Source organism: Lepidochelys olivacea (assembly GCF_965140295.1).
Source record: "Lepidochelys olivacea isolate rLepOli2 genome assembly, chromosome: 7".
Lineage (NCBI taxonomy): Eukaryota > Metazoa > Chordata > Testudines > Cheloniidae > Lepidochelys > Lepidochelys olivacea.
Genome location: NC_140417.1, coordinates 30,621,675 through 30,646,784, shown reverse-complemented (window position 1 = coordinate 30,646,784; position 25,110 = coordinate 30,621,675). Strand labels below are relative to the sequence as shown.

General features: G+C 48.5%; 1 protein-coding gene across 1 annotated transcript in view; it reads left to right on the top strand.

Moving 5' to 3' along the window:
- The window catches only part of PC (pyruvate carboxylase), a 239,704-nt gene that overhangs the window by 27,229 nt on the left and 187,365 nt on the right, over positions 1-25,110 (top strand). Inside the window, exon 2 of the mRNA XM_084632881.1 lies at positions 15,612-15,719. The gene's annotated coding sequence lies outside the window, so the exon portion shown is untranslated. The remainder of the gene's footprint in view (positions 1-15,611; positions 15,720-25,110) is intronic.

Genomic DNA, 25,110 nt, shown 5'->3' with positions numbered 1-25,110 from the left:
CGGCATTTATTATTATTTGTATTACCATAGCACCTAGCAGCCCTAGTCATAGACCAGGACCCCACTGTGCAGGTGCAGTACAACCACAGAGCAAAGACGGTCCCTGCCCCAAAGAGCTTCCAATCTAAGTACAAGTCAAGAGACAACAGATGGAGACGGACAGACGGGGGAGTCTAAAGAATCAGCATGGTAGGCAGTGGTCTCAGTGCCCCACTGGCCTAACCATTGTTGAGTGTGTTGTAGACATCATGGCAAAGGAGAGTTTTTTAGGAGGTTAACGAGGTGGCTTTGTGGGAGTTTACAGGGAGCTCCTCATAAGAACGGCCATACTGGGTCAGACCAAAGGTCCATCTAGCCCAGTATTCTGTCTTCTGACAGTGGCCAATGTCAGATTCCCCAGAGGAAATGAACAGAACAGGTAATCATCAAGTGACACTCTAAAGCAAGAGGGGCAGCACTGGAAAATACCTGAATGGGTTTGTAGCAAAAGTAACAAGTGGGCAATGAAGGCTGGCACCATGGGCTGATGGCATGCGGTCATCGACAGCATGATCATGAATGAGAGATGATGGGTAGGTGAGGAATGGCTGTGAAGGGCCTTGAAAGGGAAGATAAGTAGCTTATGTTTTGTAACAAAAGAGAAGGGGAAGCCAGCGAGGAGGGGTGACACGCTGGACCACCCCTCTCATGAAACAGCTCCCAAATAAAGTGGGCATCTTCCACATCTGGATGGGATCTTTAATTGCCTTTGAAGTGTTCAGTTCTAAGATGGCAATATTGCTTTTTGAGATGGTGGTAAAACCACAGCTAAACCCGGTATTCCAGGTGAGGGTGTGCAGAACTTCTCCCTCTTATTGCCATGTGGCTTGATAGTCACATCATTGTGTAATGTGCTTCTGGATCCTGTTAATTGGTTGCTGAGGCCAATAAATCTCAGAGACTTTCACAGGCTAAAATCATAAGTGGGGTTTTTTGGTCTGTTTTTAGTTGTTATCTCTTCCAATTTAATTGGTTTTCCCTGAGTTCTGGCACATTGAAAGACAATCCCTTCCAGGACAGGAAGAATGGTCCAATGGTTAGTGCACTAGCCTATGACTTGGGGAGACCTGGGTACAGTTCCATGCTCTGCCAAAGGCCTGCCTGTGTGACTGTCTGGGCAAGTCTCTTAGTCTTTTTGTGCTCAGTTTCCCCATTTGGCAGACAGAAATTCCATCAAGCTGATGGGGGTGGAGGGTGCAAAGCCTCTGACATGGGGTGGGAAATAGGGCACCCAGGTATGGAGGATTGAAGGGCACTCAGAGCCCTTGGAGGAGACTGCGTATGTAAGGGAATGGGGCAAGACACAGAACTCCTGGTGTGGGGCAGGACATATACTGGGGGGACAAAAGGGAGGGTGTCACCCAGGGAGCTGTAGGTGAGGATGGAGGGATGCAAGGAGCAGTAAACTTGGCCAACACCTGCTATGAAATGTGCAACCTTCCAGTAGTGTTTCCTTATCCTCACAGGGGTGTTGTGAGGCTAACGCCATTAGAAGATATGAGGCACTCAGTGAGGACTGTCTAAGTTCATTAGATAGATACTCTATTCATTATTTTATACACCTCTCTCGTATCCTGCTCTCACATCAAACCCTAATCTCTTGCAATCTCTCCTCATATTCGAATTTCCTGCTTTTAATGATGGTCATTACCCTGCTGTAGACCTCCTTCCATTTCTGCTGGATTTAATTTTTGAAAATCACTTGCCCGTTTTTGCTGCTATGTGGCCTGTATTGTCCGTGCGTGGAGCTGGCAGCTGGAATTTAATAGGAGCGCTGTATGATTAGCTGAGCTCTAATCAGCAAAGGTCAAGACTAGATGTTTCTTTTCCCCTGCTTAAAAGGAGTATTCAAAGCAGCCTGGCTTTCCACTGGAGCAAATCTACTTAATACGCCAGATTCTCTTCAGTGAGTCTTGATGACTTAATAGGGACTCTTTCTGCAGCTGTCTTAGCTTTGCTGCAGCGTTTGAAGAGATCTGACACTTTTTAACAGGTTTTTTTCCCCAGTAGGCCCTACCAGGGTGCCTGTAACGGTTTGGTTGGGATGAGGGATATAGTCTGGCAGCCTAGTTAATGGCTAGTGGAGGAGTCACAGTTCCTGAGGTAACTGCTCCTCTGTGCACCTTGAAGGCACCACACTTAGGCCTCAGGCCTCTAGCTGTCACCTTTCTTAGGGTGAGATCCTATCCCTCCAAACCGGGGACCTCAGACTATTGCAACACACTGTGGTTACCTCGGCAGGTCTGAGCACCTGCAGTCCCGTTCTCCCAGGGGCAGTGACAGGGCTGACCAGCCAGCCTTCCCAAAGCAAAGCACTGTTTGTTCAGAAGCAAAGCCTTCTGGAGAAAACAGAACTGGAAAAAAATAAAGTTTTATATGCAGGCCTGGCTTAGTAGGTGTCACCCATCTTCCATGTGGGGACCCTGGCAGTTCCAGAGTCCCTCAGGTCCCAGGCAGGGCCTTCCCTCTGGGCCACGGAAGGTCTTTTGCAAATCCTGGTAGCACAGGGTTGTGTATTTATCATCTCTCTCAGGGTACATTCACGCTGTGATAATAGGCCCACAGCATGGCTGCTACTGGCTCTGCACTTTTCTAGCCCTGAAGCCCAAGCCCGAGTCAGCCGACCTGGGCTGTGAGACTCAGTGCTGCAGGGTTTCTGCTGCTATGCTGTCTCTTTGCAAGTCAAGCCCTGCTAGCATTGCAAACTCTCTTTAGAAACCGAACCTCACTGGTGTAACCCTTCTGCCCGTCAGAGTTGGCAGCAACAAGGGCCGGGTTCAATATCTAGGGGTTCCATTCCAATAACACAATGCAAACCGGCTCGAGCCCCCACCCAGTGACCTGGGACAAATATATACCACCCCCGCTGGGCACCTCCAAGAGGCAATACTTCCCCTCTCGCAAGCACATAGTCTGAGTGTAGCAAAAGTCTTTTAATAACAGAGAGAAACAATGTGGCATTATGTTGGGGAAACACCACCAACCGGATTCATAACACAACCCATGAGCAAAAACAACCCCACCCCAGGCAAATTGGGGCATGCCCTTTTCCCTTTGGTTCTTGAGTCCAGCAACCCCAAAAGTCCAATGCCCCAAAAGTCTCTGTCCCTGGTCAGGGCAGCCCCAGAGTTCGAAAGTTTATTGGCGGAGCTTTACCTCCCAACCTGGGTGGAAATGGGACGGGGGTAAGAGGCACCTTACGTGATCTGAAGCTGACCGCCCCATAGCTCCATAGCGGCGCTCCGCTCCGCTCCGCCAGCCGCCCCACAAAACTCCTTCGCGCAGCTGCACTCCGCTCCACCAGCCGCCCCACGAACTCCTTCGCTCAGCTGCGCTCCGCTCCGCCAGCCGCCCCACGAACTCCTTCACTCAGCTCCATGGCCCACAAGCAGCTCCTGCCATCCACACACTGCTCCGTGTTGAACTGCTTCACCAGCCGTCCCGCAAACTGCTCCACAATATATCTTCAGGCTCCCCCACTACTTAACACAACACTCAATGATTTCAGCTCTTAGGTGAATTCAGCTTATAGTAGGGGAGCCCCAGTGCTGGTGCACTGTCAGCCCAAAGTGAGCTCAGCAGCCTATAACTAGACTTCTAATGAAATCAAAATTAGCTCTGATATTCCACAGTGGAGAGAGGAGGAAGTGCAATCAGCATGTAAGGCCCTCACCAAGGGGCCCATGCCACCAAGTATTAATACTTGTCCCCAGCCTCTCTCCATTCACACAGTTTTGGAACCCATGACCCTTGCCTAGCGAGTGCTACTTAGATGATGGTGAATCCCTCCATCGTAACAAAAGGCCACGTACAGTTCCAAGCACAGTTCCCATAATCAGGGTAATAACAATTTATTCTTCCTGCCCCAATACAGAGACACTGGGGATCCCACAGCAGCCAAAGTGACCATTTGGGCAGCTATGGTCTCATTCTAGGCGTGGTGGGTGTGCCTATGCAAATGAGATCTGCCCCTGAAGTTCTTTTCCACAACTTGCCACACCTCACCACCAGATGTCAGGGTGGAGCTCATCCTGACACTGCTTACACTGGTTTTTCCTGCTGCTGCGATCTCCCTTTTTAAGCCTTCTCTGATCTGGAGAGTTGACCCATTTTGGAGCATAAAACAGTTTGGTTCAACTGCACCGGCCCAGCTGAATGGAGGAAGGGTGGCCCAGTGGTTAGCATACTAGCCCACAGTTGGGAGACCTGGGTTGAAGCCCCCACTTTGCTACAGGCTTCCTGTGCCGCCTTGGGAGTGTCACTTAGATCGAGCTCCTCAGATAGATTTAGGTGCCTAAAGAGCTTTGAGGATCTGGGCTTTAACCTCTCTGTGCCTCAGATCCCTGTCTGTAAAATAATGGATAATCGTACCTTACAGTGGTGGCAGTAGGAGGGTAAATACTGTAAAGATTGCCAGGTGTTCAGCTGCTATTGTAACGAGGGCTGTGTAAGTACCGAAGAGTGAATCAACCTAAATTTTGCCATATTTCCGTGCAATCCTGAAATGCGGTGACTTCTGGGTACCTATCCCACAATGCTCAGCTACCCAGAATGATTTATCATGTATCTGTATTGGGGTAGCGCCTAGGAACCCCAATCATGGCTCAAGGTCCCACTGTGCTAGGCACTGTGTGGACACACAATACAGTCCTGGCTCCAGAGAGCTTACGGTCCAAGTACAAGGGCTACATGGGGAGGTTATTTCGGAAGATAGGGTGGTAGAGTGTGAATTTAAAGGTCTATAGCTGTTCCAGTCAATTTTCCCATCTAGAAAAGCCCCAAGACCTCAGTACTGCCAACTCCAAAGATTGAACAAATCATGAGTCGGGCACCAAAAACCATGATTGCCCTAAAAATCATGAGGTTTAAAAAAAAAATTACTTGTCTTCTGGTTTGAGAAACGACACAGCAGGCAGTTGCAGTTAGCACTTTCTGAAGGGTCTCAACTCGGGCCCTAAATTACTAGTTGTTATGGATCCACAGGCTCGCTGCTATGACCCCAGCTTTAGAACAGCCTCTGGGGGGACCCCTTCAGTGAGCCAGACCCCCTCGGGGTATCAGTCTTCATTCAGTACTCCTGCTTCCCACTGTGAGCTCTGTTCAGGGAGTCCCACTGAGGCAGAACCCGGAGGGAGACTTGTACAATCTGAGGGAGCAATGCACCTCCACCAGCATCTGCAGTGACATTCCCACAGTGTTGCCAAAACAGAAGGGTTTATTCCTTCATCTGGAGCGCAGCATAGAGAATCCTTGGTTAGCATAGAGAGAAGGAAGTTACAGCATGGTCCATCTGAGTTAGCCCAGAGCCCTAGCTAAGCAATATATCCCCCTCTTGGCTCCCACTCTGGCCCCATTTGTCCAGGATACCAGGCCAGTCCCACCTGCCTCCCCCAATCAGTCCTTTATTGTCCAGCTGATCAAACCCAGCTGGCTTCCTGCGGAGGGTGGAACATCTATGGTCATATTAGTTGCTAGGTAACAAATGTGTTGGGGGGTTGGCTTTGCTGTTGTCTTCATGGCCTCTCCAATGAGATGGGCCCCAAACTCAAGGCAGCTAGGCGTCAGCCACACCTGTGTGGTACCCTGCCCGAGAGTCAACAGCCTGTTTCCGCCCCCTCTGGTGCACCCTCTATTAGTTTTCCCAGGGGTATGCAAATAATGCAGCATATAGGGGAAACTGAGGTGCACACAGCGTTCATACAAAATATTACAGAAAATTCCGTCACACTAGTCAGCTTTGGAAAATGTGCTACAAAATGATTTGTGCTCTACTTTTATAGCGAGAGACTTAAGAAGCTCAATCTATTTATTTTATCCAAGCGAAGGCTAAGAGGTGACTTCCCCATGGTCTAGAAGGACATGTGTAGGGAGAAGGCTTGTGACAGTAGAGGGCTTTTTAGTTGTGAGGGGAAAAAAGCAGAACAAGATTGAATGGTTAGAAGCTGAAGCTGGACAAATGCACATGATAAATTAGCCACGTGTTTTTAACTGGGAGGGTTGTTAACCTTTGGAAAACTGACCTAGGGATGGGGTGTCGCTTGGTGTCTGTAAATCAAGACTGCATATCTTTCCATAAGATTATTATTAATATTTATTATTGGAGTAGCACCTGGGAGCCTCAGTCCTGGAACAGGGAACCCCATTGTACACACTGTACAAACACAGAACAAAAAGGCAGTCCCTTTCCCAAGGAACTCACACTCTTAACTCAAACAGAAGTTTAGGAGCTTGATGCAGTTACTGGATGAGCTTCCCTGGCACGTGCTATGTAGGAGGTCAGAGTAGATGATTGGGATTCAGGATGAGCCCTTCTGGCCTTAAAAAATCTGTGAAAATTTTGGCCTTGGATTTCATGATCACAGACAGAAGATAGGACTTGAAGAAACACTAAGTGTGGCTGCGAAAGAAACATTTGCCCATCGAATTGTCATGTTTCTGACTGTGCACTTCAAAAATGTAGTCTGTAGGTATTTCCCCCCCGCCCCCCAAGTGCATCTCCTCCCACAAAGGACAACAATACTTTTGCATGCATGGAGGGAGGGACTACTTACAAATGCTTTGAATTCTTTGGATTTTGCACAAGTCCCTGGCAGCTCAAGACAATCTTGTTTCCCCCACCCACTTGTTTCACATGATTCGCGTGGTTAGATTATCAATCTCAAGAACGCCAAAGCAAACATTCTGGTTTACATTTTTCTCTAACCTCCCGCAAGGTGAATTGTGAGAACTCTCTGGATACTTTGCAGACTGTTCACTAGGCAAAGAGGTATGTTCTTACTTGTTAACTAACACGGTTTGTAGTTTTCATGTGTGTTAGCAGGCCAAGGTAAGGACTAGGGAGTTACTAGGACTAGTATGGATGCATGCCACGTGTTTTCCCAAGGCTGCCCATGTTTGTTCTTAACCTTGGGCATAAGAGATGCAGGTGCACATGCAGGAGAACGCCATCAGGTTTAGTTTTAATGCCTGTGCTAGAACACAACCAGCTAACTTAACTAAAGCCTTGTCTTCACTAGGAAAAAAGGGTCATAGATTTATAAGGCCAGAAGGCACCATTGGATCATCCACTCTGCTCTCCGTTTATATCACTGGCTGGAGACTGTCACCCATTTACCCCTATATTGAGTGCAATAACATGTGTTTGACTAAAGCATCTTCCAGAAAGGCAGCCAGTCTGGATTCGCAGACATCAAGAGATGTGGAATCCACCACTTCCCTTGGGAGCGTGTTCCTGTGGTTGATAGCCTTCGTTTTTAAAAAATTGTGTTTTCTACTTAATTTTGTATTTGTCTGGCTTTACCTTCTAGCCAGTAGTTCTTGTTCAGCCTTTCTTCACTAGATTGAAAAGCCTTTTATTTTCTTCCTGCAGTGGTTCTTATGTACTGGGATCAAGTCCCCTCTTGATCTTCTTTTATTAAGTTGAACAGATTGAACTTCTTAAGTCACTGGGCTCAAAACAGGGGTAGCTGAGTGAAATGTAGGTGTCTGTGATATACAGGAGGTCAGGCTAGATGATATAATGGTCCCCTCTAGCCTTAAACTCTATGATGTCTCTCACTGTAAGGCATTTTTTCCAGCCCTTGGATCATTTTTATGGCTCTTCTCTGCACCCTCTCCCATTTTTCAAAATCCTTGCTAAAATGTTGACACCAGAGCTGGATGCAGTAGTCCAGTATCAGTCTCCCCAGTACCGTATACAGAAGTGAAATCACCTCCCTGTTAACGTGGAGGCAAACATGAGGCAAAACCCTAGGCTCCCAACTAACATTTACCTTGATCCACTAACGTATGAAAGCTACAATCTTCCTTCTCTTCATGAGGATTTCACCGCATCTTTTGCTAATGTGGTCAGAGCATTTCTTTTTTCTTAGTGTGGGCGCATCTGTGAAGCTTAAAATCTCAGGACCGATCTATGCTAGAAACTTTCGCTAGTATAGTAATGTCCTAGATTAATAGATTCTAAGGCCAGAGGGCCCACTGTGATCCCCTAGGCTGACTGCTTGTAAAGCACAGGCCATAGGCCAGCCCCGAATTAATTCCTGGTTGAGCTAGAGCAGATATTTTAGAGAAAAAAAATTGAAAAATTCAGTTTTGATTGAAAAATTGCCTGTGATGTCTTCTAGGGAGAGAGTGAGAGTGTTCGCAAAAAGAAAAGGAGGACTTGTGGCACCTTAGAGACTAACCAATTTATTTGAGCATGAGCTTTCGTGAGCTACAGCTCACTTCATCAGATGCCTTCAGTGGAAAATACAGTGGGGAGATTTATGTACACAGAGAACATGAAACAATGGGTGTTACCATACACACTGTAACCAGAGTGATCAGGTAAGGTGAGCTATTACCAGCAAAGGGGGGGGGGGTTGTGTGTGAACCTTTTATAGTGTTAATCAAGGTGGGCCATTTCCAGCAGTTGACAAGGACGTCTGAGGAACAGTGGGGAGGGGATAAACATGGGGAAATAGTGAGAGTGTTGTGTGACTTCTCTGACCTTTTCATACCGGCAAAATTCCTGGTGTATACGCAGTAATACTGGCATAAAAGTCATTTTGCTGGCATAACTTATTTCACTTGGGGATGGTAGAACCTCTACTGGCAAAACCACTTTGTTTTGCGGACAGAAGCTGCGTCTGTTTAGGATTTGCTAGGAGAGTTATACCGGCAAAGGTGGTCTAGGGTAGCCAAGGCCTGAATAGGCGAGACAGATGGAAGGAGCACATAGGCACAGAAAGGTGAATTGACTTGGCCTTGGCTATGCTAGAAATGGTTTGCCAGTATAGCTATGCCTGTCGAGCTCTAGTGCAAACAGAAATTCATTCAGAGAAGCCCTATCTCCTGTGGTATGTAGAAGCGTCAGACTAGATGATCGTAGTGGTCCCTTAGGAGCTAGGAATGAAGACACAGCTGTTACTAACAAAAAAGTATTGTTTTGCTGGTATAACTGTGCCTAGACTAGGGCTTATACCAACAGTTATGTCAGTAAAAGAAAACCAAACTGCACCTTAAACAATCTTGCTATGCCTAGTATCTGTTTTAGGTGTAGACCAGGTCTTGGCTGGTCGCACAGTACCAGAGCTGAGAGGAGAGTACAGGCTTCTTTGACTTCCAAGCTAGTGCCCTTTCCACTGGACCACAATGCCTAACAGGGGATCTGCCTCCGGTACAGGTCTTTTGCACTTGAATTGTGTTGCCATTGAGGGGTAGGGAGGTACATAGGACTGGAAGGGACCTCCTGGGTCACTGAGTCCTGTTCCTAGTGTGATCCGCTCTCCCCAGCTGCTCCAGGTTTATCACTGAGTGGCTGGCTGTGAAAGTTGCCGGGGGCTGTCTAGTTTTCAAGAAGGGTAACAATACTGTTATGTAACAATATTTGCAGTAACAATACTGTTCAGCAGCTCCGCTGAATTGCTGTGAAGTGTTTCGAAATTGCAAGGGCGAGATGCAGGGGAGATTAAAAGAGAAAGGAATTAACGTGTCTCCCATGATAAGGGCAGGACTGTGCCTGTGCTTTGAAGATAGTGGAAAGAGTCAAAGCACTGGGAGGGCAGTTAGGGCCAAGGGAGGTGTTACAGAGAAATCCTACTGAGCATCATGGAATGAAGACTCCTCAGCAAGCTCCTTAGAGCTGAGAGAATGTGGATTGATGGGGTCTGTTGATTTTGACTCTAAGGGTAGGTTTACACTGGCAGAGTTACATCACCAGCATTACATCACCACTCAGAGAGCGCTGAAGGGAACCTCTATTGTGTGTTTACACTGTCAGCTGCCTATGCGATATCGTGTTCACGCCTGAAGTACTTGCATCGGTATTCAGAGCGGTGCCCTCTGGGCAGCTATCCCACAGAGTGTCTCTTCTGCTGCTGCTGCTGACAGTTGTGGGAAGGCGGAGGGGGTCGCGGGGCATCCTGGGTCCTGTCCCAATGCCCCGTGATGCATCGCTTCGCATCCCAGTAATCCTGGTGCTTCCATCTGCATTTGGCGCCATCTTTCAACGGTTTGTGTACTGTGCGCTCTGCCTCTTCGGTCTGCAGGAATGGATCCCAAACTGTTGACCAAAATGCTGCTCACTCTCACTAACACGTCACGAGTGGCAGTGGAATTATTCCTTAAACTACAAAGGCAAGAGGAGTTTGACGTTGATCTCGCCACACGTAGTAGCTATGATATGAGATTGCTTGTGGCATTCACGGAGGTGCTGACCACAGTGGAACGCCACTTTTGGGAAACAAACATTGAGTGGTAGGATCACGTCATCATGCACGTCTGGGATGACGAGCAGTGGCTGCAGAACGTTCGGATGAGGAAAGCCACATTCATGGGACTGCGTGATGAGCTCACCCCAGCCCTGCGGCGCAAGGACACGAGAATGAGAGCTGTCCTGCCGTTGGAGAAGCGCGTGGCGATTGCACTGTGGAAGCTGGCTACTCCAGAATGCTACTGATCAGTCACTAACCAGTTCGGAGTGGGAAAGTTGACCGTTGGACTCGTGTTGATGGAAGTGTGCAGAGCCATCAATCGCATCCTGCTCCAAAAGACCGTGACTCTGGGCAACGTGCTTGACATTATGGGTTCCAGGAGGAGTTGGGGTCCTGGGATGGTTAAAGATTTGTGTTTGTCCAGATATCATATGCGGCCTTGTCCTTTGGAGTACAGTGCAACAGGTACTGTACTTCAGCAGGGCTAAACTGCAGAGGGACGGGTGTTGAATGCAGTGGGTACTGGGAGTCGGCAGGGCTGGACTGTGACGGAGCAGAAGTGGAATTCAGTGGGTACGGACTGGAGCCAGGAGGTTGATAAGAGTGTGTTGACTGTGTCTGGGGGATACACAGGAAAGAGTTTTGCGACAGTGGCTGCAGGGGAGGGTGGGCGCGGAGCTGCTTGGTTTGCAGTGCTAGCAGTACCTGGAGCATGTCCGCTCGGCGCTCCATAATGTTTAAGAGCCACTCCATGGCTTCGTTCTGGCGTGCCGCATTCTCCTTTCGGTCCCTCTTCTCGCTGTCCGCCACTCCACCAATTCTTATTTTTCGGCCAGGGAGTGCATCATGACATCACGCAGAAAGTCCTCCTTAGTTTTCTGTGGCCGCTTTCTAATTCTGCGCAGCCGTTCAGCTGGCGATAACAAAGGGGGAGGCTGAGCTCCCATCGTCATATCTGTGAAGCCAAAACACAACATTTTACAGGAGCAGTACTGTTTGCAACACACAGACCACTGATTCGGTGATTTAAAACACAGCCACTATTCACATAGCTGTCACTAACTGGCTGACCCCAGGCAAGCACACATGAGCCACAAAACCCCCAAAATGGTGAGTAACCACAGGGGCAGGGGAAATCAGTGTTCCAGAACTGTACTGTACACTGGGCACGTGGCTCTTGGGGAGAACCAGCACTGTAGGGAAGGCCTTATAATCATTACTGTCCCCCCATTTTCCACAGGCTGTGTTCATTATGGAAGACCTCTCGCTGCTGAGGGTGAGCAGGGAATCAAGGGAAGGTCTTCTCCAAGACTGTGGCTTCTGCCCTGGGCCTTATGCGGCTCACCTGTATGCAGCAATGGTCATGTCTTCCCCCATCCCCCCCAGTGATGGCAGAGTGGCGTGGGAAAGTTACCCTTAATGGGGCAAGAAACAAAGCAGCTCTGCCAAAGAACCTGCTGCAGCGGATTGCCCAGTATCTCCATGAGAGTTTCATGAAGATCTCTGAGGCAGATTCCTGTGAAGTGAGGGAGTAAGTCAACACCCTGTTCCGCTGCTCAGACTAGGCATGTGGTGGTATGCACATCTCCTATTTGCGCTTTGCCAAGCTCCCACTGCTGTGAGTGGCTAGCCTCCTCCGGGGTAGAGAAGAGCTCCTGGCTGCATGCATCTCTGATCTCCAAGTCATCCTCTGCCTCTGGGTTCCCCCTCCCCCTCCACATCCAAGATTTCCTCCTCCTGGCTCAGTCCACTCTTGACTGGCACGCGAGCCACCCAAGTATTCACAGGGGAGGTGGGGTCGCCACCAAGTATCGCGTCCAGCTCTTTGTAGAACTGACAGCTCGTGGGCACAGCACCGGAGCAGTGGTTTGCCTCCCGTGCCTTGTGGTAGGCGTTCCGCAGCTCCTTCACTTTGACCCTACACTGCAGTGTGTCCTGGTTATGGCCCCTCTCCGTCATGAAGTGTGATATCTGTCCGTAGGTATCCTAATTCCTATGGCTTGAGCGCAGCTGTGACTGGACAGCCTCCTCTCCCCAAATGCCGATGAGCTCCAGCAGCTCGGCACTGCTCCAAGCAGGGGATCACCTGCTGTGTGAAGCAGGCGTGGTCACCTGGAAAGATGCGTGAGACCACTGCACCCCTCACTGAGCAAACAGGAAGGGGACTTTCAAAATTCCCAACAAATTTAAGGGGTGGGGCTCATGGTTGGTCACCTGAGGGCAGGGCAGTAGAGTTCAAACCGATGACCAGAGAGGCGAGAACAGGCATTGTGGGACACCTCCCGGAGGCCAATCGCGGCGCTGTAATTGACCAGGGTGTCTACACTGGCACCGTGGTGCGGTAGCCCAAGTGCAGAGAGCTCTACACCTCTCGTGGCGGTGGGTTTTTTTACAGCCCTGCAACGGCGCAGTTTCTGTGCACTAAGTGGCTTGGCCGGGTGTACGCCTCGGGAGTTATGCCTCAGAAAGCTGCTTTACTGCGCAGAACCTTGCCAGTGTAGACAAGGCCCTAAGTAACCAGCACTGCAGGGTTCTGTGCGTGTGTTTGTCTCTCCAGAACTGCAGAGTGAATGTGCTCAGTTTGAGGGTAAATGCACCAATGCTTCGATTAGAGAGTAGAACTAGGTTCCTCTGTAACACAGGCAGGCAGAATTTGCCTCTACAGCTGGAATTTAGCAAATGATTCTCATACAAAAGCCAGAAAGAAATTTCAGCTCCCTTTGGCCTCGCATTGCTGAGCCAATATGCTAAACAGGAGCGCCTTTTGTCACTAAGGCATGTCCAGACTACGATTTAAAGTTGGGATTAAATTAAATTAACATCTGCTGACACACTGGAAAATAGGGCTTGTTTTCTTTTAATCGTGCAGAAAATTGCTGCTTTTCAGTGCAGCATCTAAACCCAAATGTTTTGATTCAAAATGGTGCTGCGATGTCTCATGAAAGTTGTAGTTCAGCAAGAGGGGGTCTTATGCTCCCAGTCTCTTTTGTGGGCTGTGCTCCCTGCCCAGACTACATCTCCCATGATGCATCACTTTCTCCCCTCTTTTTGAGGCGGAGGCATCTCTTATGAGTCCCTGGCCGTGGTGCATCATGGAAGATGTAGTACAGTCGGATTATGCCCGGCCTCATAGATCTGTGCTGCACAGTACCCAACCGAGATCAGAACTCCATTTTGCAGCACCTGGCATGGACCCCATCCACTGACTGAGATGGGGGGCCCCCATCCTGCCAGACACTGCACAGACCCCGTTACTGAAATTAGGGCCCCTGTTGTGCCGGCTGCTGCAATAGTATGAGAAGGATCCCTTGTCTGATCTGGTCTGGCAGTCCCAGTATTACTCCCATGATCGTTAGCCTAGTGGGCAGTAGCGGTGGATGCTTGCTGCTTTCACGTAGACTCAAGGTGCCTACTAGAGCGTCTCTTGAATTATTGCATCTGCCTCTTGTTGCATCTGACTGCCAGCTTGTCTGATGCGGTTGACGCCAATCCAGTCTCTAGCTGTCAAAACACCTCAGCCCAAGCTCTGTGAATGAGACAGCTGCGAGAAAAGGCCGCAGCTGATGCTCAGTTAAGTCCTTCTCTTCCTGTCAGGATTCTTTAACTTTTCAACTCCAATCTTTCCCCCCCTCCATGAACACTGCGCTTTGTAACAGGTGCCGTGTCTTGTTCAATACTGAGATGGTGTATATTCGCTACCTGGGCCTTGTTCATCATTCCCATGTGAAGTGTGCTGCTCAGTTGTATTGTGGTGGTGGTTAGAGGCTACAACTGAGATTGGGGGCCCTGTTATGCCGGGCACCTCAAAGGAACCCTAGTGCGGATGCAGTTATACTGGGATAAAAGTGCTTATACTGGAAACGCTATTCCCATGTGGGAAGGAGAATCAGCTATACGGGTGTAAGGCACCTTTATACTGGCATAACTGCTGGCCATTTGTCTGTCTATAGCTACCTGTTTCGGTGCAGGGTTTGTCTGTGCAGGGCAATACGCTGGAAAAAGGAAGGGTGTACATTTTAAAATGCTAGAACTGATACTAGGCCCTTCAATCTAGTAGAAAAGGTCTAGCAAGATCCAGTGGTTGGAAGCTGCTGCTCGACAATTCAGACTGGAAATAAGGCAAAAAAACCTTACCAGTGAGGATTATTAACCATTGAGGCAATTTACCAACGACTGGGGCAGATTCTTCATCACTGGCAGTTTTTAAATCCAGACTGGATGTTTTTTCTAAAAGGTCCATGCTAGTTCAACGAGGAATTAATTCAGGGCAGTCGTGTGGGGCCTGTGTTATACAGAAGGTCGGACTAGATGATCATAGTGGTCCCATCTAGCTTTATAATTTGAGTCTATTCTGGAGTAACTCCTGGGAGGGGAGGCTTTTATTCCGGAACCCGTTTCTAAAGTGGATTAAACTGAACCATCAAAAGCCACCCTAGTTCCAGAATAAGAGCGTTCACATGGGGAGCTATTGTGGAATAACTCCTGCAGAAATTATTCCAAAATCCCTAATGCCTGGCAATTTTGCTGTGTACACAAGCCTCTGATTGGAAGCTCTTTGGAGGCAGAGACCATCTTTTTGTTCTGTGTTTGTACAGCACCTGGTGCAGAGGTCCATAATTAGGGCTCTTGGACACTACCGTAATCCACATATAAATCAATAAAAAAAAATAAAAAATCAGACCCGATAATTGAAATGGTTATACTGGTACAAAATCTGTGCCTAGATCAGGCCTAAGCAGAGAAAGGGTTGGAGGGGAAACAGCTCTCACTGGAATAGTTATACCGATCTGTGTGTGCCAAAGTGACTTGCCCGATGTCATACATGGGGCCTGTGGTGGGGTAGGGCTCCCAGGCTGCAGGCTAGCACCCTGACCACTGGACCATCCATCCTCTCTAGATGAGCCAATCACTTGGTGTGATGACTTGATCTGATGTCTGTCTGTTCCCCTTGAAGCTCAGAGGGGATCGGATTGCTCTCTAGAAATGCATCCGGGCGCAAATCCCAGGGGGAGAGAAGAGCTGTTGAAGCTCAAGGACAATATCGGCACAAGAACAAATGGGAATAAACTGGCCAGGAATCAGTTTTAGCTAGAAATGAGAAGGAGGTTTCTACCCACGAGAGGAGGGAGATTCTGGAGGAGCAGAGAAGCAAACATTGATAAGCTTCTGACCAGGAGCTTATGACATGGCTGCCTGCAACAGCAGGGACTGGACTCACTGACTTGGGAGGGTTTTTTCCAGTCCTGTGTTCTGAAGCCCTAGGTTTTCTATTCCCTCAGCAATTGCAACTCTGCACCAATTGCTATTCTCAGCACAACTCTCCCTGGCTCATTTTATTGTTGTTTTGCTTCCCTTAACTTTCCTCTTTTGTCTCTGCAGGATAAAGCCTTTCCCCTTCTGGAAACTGAGCTCGGATCAGAGACCGCAGCCCCCTGTTTCTCACCCACGATCCCAATGCACTAGAAGTGAGGTGCAGGCTCCCTGAACGTAGGTCTCTTTGGCTTTTCCTACTAAAACTCTCTTCACGGGGACATGTTTGTTTGACTTCTAAGGCTGCTCAGCTTTGCTCCTGTGTTACATTCCCTCTCTACCGTCTGGGAAGAGTAATCACTTCTCTGAATAATCTGGTTTGGTTTTTATGTTGCTTAAAAAGAAAGAGTTCCCTTGACAGGCAAATTACAAAACCAAATGAAACCACGTGACCTACTGGATGCAGCAGTGGACTGGGACTCGGGACTCCTTGGTTCTACGAGTGTATGCTTTGCAGGGCAGGAGCTGTCTCTTGTTATGGTTCTATGTGGTACCTGGCACAACACCAAACTCTTTCTCCTTAGGGTAACACGGTCCCAACAAAGACTGGGGCCCTATCATGCTGGGTACTGCAAGAGACCGTCCCAGGTCCCCCCAAAATCACTTTCTAAATAGGCAAAGCTTGGGAGGAGAAACTGAGGCACAAGGAGGGGAAGTGTCTTATCCAAGGTCCCACCGTAGATCAGTGGCAGAGCTAGAGCTAGATCACATGAGTGCCTGCCTCCTAGTCTGGTGCCTTAACCACTAGACCGTACTGCTTCAAGTTTGTAGACTGTATAGAGGCAGTGGAGGCTAGTATAGGGGGGTAGAGCACTGGACGGGGAATCGGGTTCTTTTCTGGTTCTGCCACTCGCCTGCTGGATGACCTTAGGTGCATCACTTTCCTGGTCAGTGACTCAGCTTCCTCATCTGTCAAATAGGAATCTTCAAAATAAGATTCCAGGATTGTCACTCTGTGTGTCCCTGTGAAGTCTAGAATGTCTTGAGTCAGCGTGAAGCGATGGAAGTAGCTACAAGCTTGGCTGAGAGCTCTCTTTGTTCAGAATATCACCAGGTTCAAATATCGCTGGGGTTCATGGTCTGTTACCAGCCAATGTTTAAGTTCTCAGCCGTTTTGGCTTCTTTTTTTTTTTTTTTTTTTTTAATCCACATGACTTCCTGAATTACATCTGTGAGACAGCCTGAGGTTTCAGCTACCAGTAATGATATTGACCTCCTTTCTAAAGTGCTTTGAGATCTACTGAAGAGAAGCGCTAGATAAGAGCTAGGCGGTATTATTATTAGATAGCATTTGCAAAAATGTTAATTAACGTGAATTACCTCCAGTGCCACAATCTCTGGGCGTTCATAACCAATCTTGGGTTGTCCTGTTTGTCATAGCCAGGACTGGGAACAATCCTTTCTCACATGTCTGCATTATGCTTCACAGTGACGTTCTCTGGAGCCTTGGAATAAGCCGTTTGAAGTGTCCTCATTAGAATTTCCAGTTGTGCTGTTTAATAGAGATGGACAGAATTTTTCAGGTGAAACTTGTTTTCACCATAAAATGCAGGTTTGTTGTTGACTGAAACGGTTCATGAATTTGTGCCGAGCCAAATTGTTTCAGTTGGAAAATATATTAAAAAAAAAAAAAAAAAAAGTTTTGATTTGATTTTTTATTCAAAATTACTGTTTCAATTTTTTCTTCAGTTTTGTTTTTTTTTAAAAAAAAAGTGTTAAAAAAAAAACACCTCAAACTAAACTAAACATTTTGCTTTGAACTTTCTTTTTCTTCTTTTTCCGTTCTCCAAAATTTTTTTTTTTTTTTTAAATTTCATTTCTGACCAACCCCAAATCAATTTTTAATTTTTTTTTTCTGGTTTAACCACTGAATTGAAAACTCCATTTATTCGTACGGCTCTGGGTGATGCATGTTAACCGGCAGTAAATCATGACACACTTCAGCACAACTGCACATTCAAGTCTAGAGAGAGCCCAGTGATGGAGAGGCCGTGTGTGAATCTAAGCACATAAACAGATGCCAAGGGCGGGATTAGTGGTTTGGTGCCAGCAGTGACAGATGGATGCTTGCCATTCAGTCCCGTACTAAATGGCACCAAGAATGAGTCAGTTAACATTTTCCACAAGGCTTAAGTTAGTGTCACTTCCATGTAAAGCAGATTTATGGAACATGGTTAGTGGTGTTGTCATTTCCTTGCACGCACGTGCGGCCTAAAATCGGAGATCAAAACTCCTCCTTGGTGGCTGTGTGATGTAGTAGCTAGGGCCCAGAACTGGGAGTATGGACACCTTGGTTCTATTCCTGGCAGTGTGTCTGCCACTGACCTTGGCAACCCCTCTTGGGGCCTCAGTTTCCCCTCTCTCTTTTATTTAGACTGTAAGATCTTTAGGGTAAGTAAGGCCTGTCTCATTATGTGTCTGTGTAGCACCCAGCACGATGGGGAGGGGCTCCCCCTGCTCTCGGTCAGAGGGATGGGTCTGTGTGGCTCCTAGCATGGTGTAGGGCCTCCCCGGTCTCGGTTGCAGAGTAGGGGTATCTGTGTAGTGCTCAGCATCAGGGGCTACTCACTGCCCCTACATTGCCTTGTAGTGAGTACATTTGGAAACCTCCCTAAATTAGCTCGTGTAACAAACGTGCAATTAATGGACTCTGGGGGCTACTCATCTCTAAACTGACATTTCCTGCAGCTGTATGATTCATGCCTGTGTTCTCACTCCAAGCTACTATCTCTCCCCATGGACTATCAGAGATACAAAGGCTGGAAAAATATACCGGGCTATGAGTGGATTGTCTTGAATAAGATAAGACTATTGCAGCTGTAAACCAGTGTATCTGCACGGGAATGTCTGTTAATCACACTTAATCTCTCTCTCACCCATATACACACCACACACAGCCTTCCAACCCTCACAACAAAAGGCGTTTCAATTGCAGCAGTTGGAAATGAAGTGGCATTTAAAAGGATCAATCCTAACATACAGCTGAATGCTCAGAGGTTTGGGCTTGAACCCTGTAAGTCACTGCACAACCTCAGACCCCCTCCCATCACTTCCCATGCAGTGCCTCTCAGGATCAGGCCCTGCATTAGGCAGTTTGAAGCAAGCTTGCCCATAGAGTGACAGCCTGGGAGGAGGGCTTGGGGAGAAGGTGGGAGGAGTCTGGAGGCAGTGGAGGAAAAATACACAATCTTGAAGAATCAGAGAGGTAAAGGCAATTATTATTGTATCCAGGTAGTGTTTAGAGGCCTGTACCAATGAATTGGGGGGCCCTTTATGCCGGGTGCTCCACAGACTCTGATTGAAGCATGGTTGGCTGTGATAGCAGGGGCCTGGACTTGACCCAGGAGGTCCCTTCCGTGCCAATGTTCTTGTGAGATCGAGGCCGCTGTCAGGCTGGGCACTGCACAGCACTCAACAGATTGGAGAGCCTCCATCGTGTCAGGCGCTGCACAGACCCTGGCCAAGCTTGGGCCCCCATTGTGCTGGGTGCTGTCCAGAGACACCGTGAAAGACAGTCCCTGCCCCAAAGGGCTTACAAGAGACAGCAGATGCATAAGGACCCCCAGGGGAGCACAAGGAAATAGTGAGACAATTCCACCACCTCCCGTAGCAAGCTGCTCCAGTGGTTAATTGGCCTCCAAGTCACTGATCCCCGGAAATCCCCCAGACTTTTAAGCCTTCATGGAAATTTGGTTTGTTCCGGCAATGGAAACAGATGTTGAATCAAAAGGAAATGCGCTTGTGGTCTTTTTCAGCCCAGTTAGCTTTCATCAGCTTTTAGATTCCAGCAGCTCAGCTATGCGAAGGAACAAAGCTGAGACTTAGGGCTGGCCTATTTTATATGATTAGGTCGACATAAGGCAGCTTATGTTAACCTAATTATGACAGGGTCTACACTGCAGCCTTCCTCCCACTGATGTAAGCGCCCTACTACACCGACATGCTAACTCCACCTCCACGAGGGCGGTGTAGTTAGGGCGACAGTGTCTGTGTAGACACTGTGTCCCTTACATCAGCTATCTTGTCAATTTCATGGCAGGAGCTGTGAAATTGACAAGAAAGCGGGCAGCTAGAGCCCAGCTCCTCTCTGCTCAGGCTGGGGTGAGAAGCCTGAGCAGCCTGCTCCCTGCCAGGAGCCAGGCAGCCGTGTCAATTTCACAGCTGGGTGAGCTGTGAAATTGCCAAGGTTGCCTGGCTACTGGTGGGGAGCAGGTGGGAGGGGGAAGAATTCGGGACAGCTGGACTCCGCTCCCTGGGGATAAAAAGCCCTGGGCGGCTCCCCTGCGCTCCCAGTGGGGATCGGGGAGGAGGGGAAGGGAAGAAGCCACGGACGGCTTTACACCGCTCCTGGTGGGGAATGGGGAGCGGTGGGGGAGGGATGGGGGGAGCCTGCCAGGAGCCTGTGGAGCAGCCAGGCTCCTGGCAGGGAGCTGCCAGCAGAGTTGAAACACCCGGCCCTCAGCTCCCCACACTGCCCCTCCTAGATCAGTGGAAGGGCTCCTGGTGAGGACCTGCACCCACGACAGAAGGAGGGTAGTGTGGACATGCACCACTGCAGTAATTACTGCAGTGGCTGTAAGGCGACCTAATATATGGCAACTTAAGTTTGTAATGTTGACATGTCCTTAAACTCCTTAGACTTTTTCTTCACTGCATAAAACAAACGAACAAACCCAATTTGTGTTTCACTGTGGTATGACTAATACAAGGTCGCTTTCCTGTTGTAAAACAGAGTGAAGACAAGGCACTGGTAGTTGTAGGCCAGTTCTACACTACAGACTTCTGCTGGAACAGCCCATCACACATGGGGGGGCCCCCACCTCGTCCCTGCATAACCTCCCCGTGAGTCCCTCCAGTATCCTAATGGTTGAGGGTGTGGTGAGGTGATTTGTGACCAATGGAACTGTGCCAGGAAAAGCCACTAGCCCAGATGCAATTATACCAGCCCTGCTGCACTTTTGCTGCTATATCTTATTTCAGTTTTGCTGATATAAGCTGTGTTATAATGCTGATCTTGCTTAATTACCGGGGTGGGGGTTAAAATTACAGCCTAGAGAATCAGCACTATCTCAGGGGAGAGCGCTCCCTACTGAGCCCCTCCCAGCTGCACAGTGCCTTCTAGCACTGCACTGGGACACTGGGGACAGCATGGTACCAGAGGAACAAGCAGTCATGGTCTCCCATCCACGTATCACCCATGCTCAACCCTGCAGCCTGTGCCAGAATCCCAGCACATGGATGGCTTGGGGACAGTCATTTCATTTACTCTTTACATTAATTCAAGAAATTAATTTGAAGACTGACTGGGGACGCATTAACTGTGATTGGTTAAGTGCTTCCCAACAAAGGGGAGCTGCTGTGGGTGGTGGTGGAAGATTGAAAGTCACAAGGAAGGAGCAAGCCTTGTCCCATGCTAACACATTCCCTAACTCCTCTCGGCCAGAGGTCTCTGAATGCCTTGCATTATGGGGCAGGGCTTTACATTCAATTCTCAGAGCAGTGGGTTTTGCTGTCCAAATTCTCTGACTGTCAGAGGTGAGAGTCCTGGCTTTCAGCCCCCAAACTCTAATCACTAGACCCCACTCTATTTCTAGAGCCAAGCATAGAAGCCAGGAGTCCTGGACCCTCAGGTCCCCTGCTCTAACCACTAGAACCCATTAACGCCCCAGACTTTGAAGTAGAACCTGGGAGTCCTATTATTATTGTTTATTATTTGTGTTACTGTGGTGCCTATGTGCCGTAGTCACAGACCAGGCCCCCACAGTGCTAGGGGCTGTTCAAACACAAAACAAAAAGATGATCCCTGCCCCAAGGGGCTTTTAATCTAATTATTTATTATTTGTACCTAATTATCTTGGACTCCTAGTCACTTCTGTTCTGGCAACTCATCTCAGAACTGGGAATAGAACCCAGGAGTCTTGACTTCTAGCCCCCGATCTAACAACTTAACCCCACTTCTCTTCCAGATCTTGGAACAGAAGTGGTATTTAGTGGTTAGAGGAACTGGGCCCCAATCTTGGTCAGGGCATTAGGTGCTGCTATACTGCTAGTAATAGACAGACTTCCTTGATCTGGGATCAGTGAGGTTTCCACCTGAACTGTTAGGGAGCTGCCGCTAAACTCCTAGAGAGAGAGGGCAGGATTTTCAGACATGACTAGCGATTTTGGAGTATCTCAATCTCAGAGCTTTGCTCATCCTCAGCCTCCTTAAAAGGGCCTGTTTTTCCAAGAGCAAGTGCTCGGTGCTTTCTGAAAAATGTGGAAATCCCCAAAGAGAAGCAGCAGAAAGCTCTGTCCTGGGGCACTGCAACAAAGAGCAGATCAGAGGCAGCTGGTAGGCGGCTCGCTAAAGCAGCATGAATCGGACTGCGTATATTTCTGGGAGCAGCAGGGCTCCGTTTATGTCGTTCATACAGCAGAGCTCTTTATTCTGCTTAAATTTAATGGTGTTCTGGCCACGCCTTGTGTCTGAAGCTTCAAACATTCTCCTGCTTTCATCTGCTCCAGCTCAGTCCTTTAATACTGCAGCCATGCACAACCCTGGGAGATTTAGAAGAATGAGATCTTTGTTGCAAAGTACTGATTTGGGCTTTATCCTCGTTTTTTGTGCTCTGATTCCTTTAGCTGCGAGAAGTATTTGAACCAGTTAAATGATCCCATGTCCCACACAGGGACACTTCCATTTAAGTGTGGCTGTACACACAGATTCTGTCTCTCTTGAACAGCATTGGTCCAACCTCCATTGTGCAGATGCTGTGATTCCAGTATAAAGGTGCCTTATACTGATGTAGCTTGTTCTTATAAACAGAAACTGTGAACTCTTCAGGGCAGGGACTTTCTCTGTCTGCAAGGCCCAGAGTGATATCAGTGAGGGTGTGTATGCACCCGGAGTGACCGGGGGCCTTGATCTCAGGCAGAGACTTTAGGTACTGCTGTTATGATTTGTGTGTCAGGCCAATGAGTTGTGCTGTTGATCTACAGTCCCATTTGTGTCAGTGGACATATGGCAGGTTGGACCTCCGGGGGTGTCACCTGGTGTGCTGGGACACCACTGAGTCAGAATGTTCTGCCGGCCTGGGTCCCCTTTTAATTGTCCTTGCTGGGTTAGGCTTCCCCAGCCTTTTCCAGCCTAGCACACAGGCAGGGCCACACCCAGCTGCACAGAGAACCAGAGATCCGCTCTGAGAAGGCTCAGCTTAAGGGACTTGCCACAGCACCAAGATGTCCACCGTCCACCCCCCTTGGAGTACAAACCCAAAATTATATGAAATTCACCTCTTCCCTCAATTTGGAGGAGGGTATGCATAACTTCTCCTCCTCCCCCCTGATAGAAATCACATAAACTGGGTTATATTGTAAACCGGAAATAAATGTATTCGCTGTAACAGTTGTATTTTAAGTAGTTAAGGAGGTAGCAGACAGAACAAGGCAGATTACAAAAAAAATGAAACAGAGCACGCACACTAAGCTTAATACTGCTTAAAGAAATAAAGCTTAAAGAAACTGGTTACATGCAAGTTCTCCCCCTAAATGTGGTTCTAATAATCTTTACAGGCCCAGCGCCCTTCCAGCCTGGGTTCAGTTAGGGTGACCAGACATCCTGATTTTTAGTTCTTTGGGCACGGCTGGGCCGCCATTTGTCCCGATATTGTGGCTTTGGCCGCTCCAGCGTCGTGTTTTTTTTTTTTGCTTCGGCTCTCCGCTCTGCTTTTCTTTTTTTTTTTTGCATGTGTTTCAATATTTTGTCCGTTTCATCTGGTCACCCTAGGTTCAGTTCTTCCCCCCAATTCAGTGTTAGTTGTTTCCAGCAGTCATCTTGGATGGGGTAGCAGGGGAGAACTGATGGCCTGGATTACCTCACTCCCCACCCTTAAATAGGATTTGCATAAAGTGGGCGTCCTTTGTTTCCTAGTTTGACTCACACACGCACACACACACCCCCTTCTCGTGGAAAATCCCAGTATCCGGTGGGAGGGCCGGTGTAGGGTCTCCAGGGTTCACAGGAGGACTAAACTCTTTCACAGTCCATTGTAATCGCTGATGGGCCATCAGCACTGTCGGGCTTTTCCATTGTTGTACCTGAAGTGTTAGCAGAGGGCGTTTTGAAATACAGATACATAGTCCATATTCCTAATTTCAGTTACAGAAATGACACATGCATACAAATAGGATAATCACATTCCGTAAATCATAACCTTTCCAATGATATCTCATATGAGCATAAAGCATCTTTATCTTTATCTTGCATAAAGTATATCTCTGTTATGTCATAGTCATATCAAAACCATATTTTCAAGAAGACTGTGGAGTGACACATCACAGGACATAGGCTTAGACTCCTTTAAGATGCACGACTGCTCAATGCAATCTAGGGGTGCGGGCATTGCCTCTCCAGCAAGCAAAGTTAGTGTGTTTGCATTACCGAGGTGCAGTCCCTCCATCACAAATCTTCACTGATCAGTGCGTGGAGTAGCAGGCTGGGACTCAGGATTCCCGGGTTCAATCCCTGGCTCTGGGAGGGGCCTAGTGGGTTAGAGCCGGGGGACTGGAGTCAGGACTCCTGGGTTCTGTCTGACTCTGGGAGAGGAGTGGAGGAAGGTGTGGCCGGGATTCAGAGCTCCTTGGTTTTATAACCAGCTCTGGGAGGGTTGATCAGTGTTTGGAGCAGAGAACTGGGAGTCTAGGCTCCTGGGTTCTGTTTCTAGGGAGCGCCGTGGAGTCTGGTGGGTAGGGCAGGCATCAGGACTCTTGGGTTCTCCCCTCCCCAGCAGTTGGGAGGCAAACCAAAGCCTGGAGGTAGGTTCCATTGACTGTGGATCATGTGGGGGAAGTCGGAAGGGCTGGGAGATGAGCAAGGAGCTTAGCTGGGAATTCCATAGAGGCTGTAACAGGCTGGACTACCCCTGTAAGAGCAACAGGAGGGTGGGTGGCTTCGGGGTCAGACACCCCTGTTCTGAGGAATGGTCCCTTTAAGAATAGGTTTTGGGGGGGGCAAGCTCATCAGCCCAGACTAGGGATGGGGACCACATGACTGGCTGCTCCTGGGAGTATAAAAGAGTGCTTCCAGCTCAGTTAGGGGGGAAGCCTGGGACCTGTGGGGAGAGGAGCTACAGGGCACTGTCTGATAGTAGGAGGTAGAGTGGGTTAGTGACTAGGGTGTTTGCCTGGGTGGTGGGAAACTTGGGTTCAATTTCCAGTTCTGCCCACAGACTTCCTCTGTGATCTTGGGCAAATCACTTAGCCTCCTGTGCCTCAGTTTCCTACCTGTAAAATAGCAGAGGCTAATGGCATTGCCCTGCCTCACATGTATAGCTAGTATATAGTGTTCTCCATAACAAAGCACTTTACGAAAAGTATCATTATCCCTATTTGACAGATGGGGAAACTGAGGCACCAAGCAGTGACGTGACCTGCCCAAAGTCACCAATGAGTCAGTGGCCGACCAGGGAATAGAACCCAACTCTCCAGCCCAGTGCTCTAGCTCCTGGGCCATGCTACTTCTGTTATATTGGTTTGATATGGGGAACAATAACCCGCCCCGAAGATATGGGACTGATATCCTGCCACT